The sequence below is a fragment of the Triticum dicoccoides genome, chromosome 6A (assembly GCF_002162155.2).
Source record: "Triticum dicoccoides isolate Atlit2015 ecotype Zavitan chromosome 6A, WEW_v2.0, whole genome shotgun sequence".
Taxonomy (NCBI): domain Eukaryota; kingdom Viridiplantae; phylum Streptophyta; class Magnoliopsida; order Poales; family Poaceae; genus Triticum; species Triticum dicoccoides.
The window spans coordinates 628,490,237-628,492,693 of NC_041390.1; positions in this window are offsets into that span (position 1 = coordinate 628,490,237).

A 2,457-nucleotide genomic window follows, 5' to 3' on the forward strand; every position below is an offset into this window, starting at 1 on the left:
CCACTAAGGGTGAGCTGAAATCAAGGTGCCCCTACGTGCCATGTATACCATGACCTATGGGCAGTTCCTATTCATGTCCTACGGGCACAGGAATCGAGGCAAACTTGTCGTAGTAAGTCGCTCACCTACCTGTTTCGATCCCTGCGCTGATGCGTTGGTTCAAGTAAAAAGGTCATGCCCTCCCTCTCTGTCAAGATCAAAGTCTGGACAAGGAGGCCTATAGTTGTAGCGGCGTCGATCGGCGATGTCCATAAGGGGCACAAAGACTCCCACAGGCCATCGAGAGAGAAACAACGTAATCAGGCTCCGAGAAGACGAGTCAGCAAAGGATCCCGCCGGGTGTCTCGTAACCCTCGCTGTGATCTCTAGGACGCTCGGGTGCTGCTGACAGGGTACTATCCCGGGGGTGGCTAACACCAAGGAGCACGGCCTCGTCAACCACAAGGGGCCCCGACAGGCCCACCACACAGTGCAAACCTTAGGAGGCCATATGACCTTCTTGACGCCCAAGACTAGAGGGTGGCAGCACCCAGATCACATCTAACATGTAAACCCTATACCTCTCTTGTCTATATAGAGGGAGATCTAGGGTTCCTGTTGATCATCGATCCTCAGATAGGAGAACTCTCGATAGCGATCTCATACACCATTGTAATACCTCGCATGAGGTATCTCTTATGAATCATCAACACTAGCAAGACGTAGAGTATTACTCTCCGGAGGCATCCGGTCCATGACTTCCAGCTGCGCTTGGACCCCTACCGACGGATCTGACTGGAATTCTCTCTATCAGCAAACTTGAACAAGTTTTATGAAGTACCAATAACATCTCTCAGTAATTCATATCGTTGGGTCTATCCAACTCTGCTGTTATCATGACAACATTGTTCTCATATAGTGATAGCATCTTTGTTACATTAACAATACTCATCATCGGGAAAACAAGATCATCATCAATAAATGAGCTCCCACGCTACGTACATCTACGGCTAGACATACATGCACTATTCCACGCAGAATCAATTAGTCTGCTAGTTTGCAAGCTAGCTTTGTACGCGGACATTCTGGTGATTTGATGTAGGAAATTTAAAACCAACAATATCTCCACGTCCAACACGTCGCCGACTCGGAAACCAACACGACGCGACCCCGACTCGTTACAAACACCTAGTCTGGTTTATTCACGTGGACTATTTACGAAACAGAATCTAAACAAACTTTGTAAGAAACCATCTAAGACTGTTGACCTACTACGTGACCAACCTTGTTAACTACAACATTCACCTCCTTAACCCAGTTGCTTTGTCTCCATTGCTTGCACTGCGACTTTCTTCCTCATCTTGATTGACTTTTGTCGGCCGAGGGACTTCTCTCCCTCAATGCAGACGTTCATTCCGACATGCTGAACCTTGATCTTCTCTTCCTCAATGCACTCATGAACAATATCAAACAACAACATTCTGTTGAGACTACCTTGATTTGTTGTAGTGTTGATAATACTTATTTATAATAAACATTTTTACTTATTATAGCACATTTCCTGAATACGTTATCCTAATAATTGGTATATTTCTATCATATTTTATCAAATTAACCACATATCAATGCAATATTAAAATACAGTAAATGGTCTATAGACCTCTTGTGTCTATCAAATGTGAATACACTACCATTTACTTATATTATTAGAATCATATTTTGTAGCAACAAATTTCTTATTGTTCTCAAAAAAATTATACATTTCCCTAAAACCATATTTTGCAACTAGATTAATGATATATGCCATCATGCTTAAATTTAGTATTATACATTGCTCTTTAGAATCCTCACTCGATTGAACCTACCAAGATATAAGAAGCTAGAGTGTACCTATATGTATTCAGGTGTGTTTCTTTATCTTTAGGGACCTGAGAGTACATTTCTAATAAAATATCTTGATAAGATTGTCTGGAGTTGGTGCTGGTTTATAAAAAATATCCCAGCGTATTATGTGACTATAAGTAGTTTGTCCATGAAATGTTAGCTCATTTCTTGTTCTTTTCATTTTCAAGTATGATTTTCATGTACCATGATATTCATATAGTTGTCATGCAAAGTTTGCATGCTTAGTGCATGATACAAAACCTATTTTTGACAACAAGCTCACAAGAGAATTTATAACAATATATAAGTTTGCAATATCTTTTGTGTTGAGTTTTCCTTTGTTTGACAACAATTTGCATAAATTTGTAGAGGTATAATTATATATCATCTTGTCTATACTAGGTTTACATTAACCATTAGCAATATTATAGAAGTTTAATATGTTTTATTTTTTTGAGAACCACTTTTGATGTTATCTTTTGATAAAAAAGGAATTTTTTAAATCGTTGAAGGTCCATCTTGCATGTGTGCCCGAAGTGTACTGTCGTGCGGTTCAGTCCTACATGGAGGAGCTCGAGCAACATATATACCCGA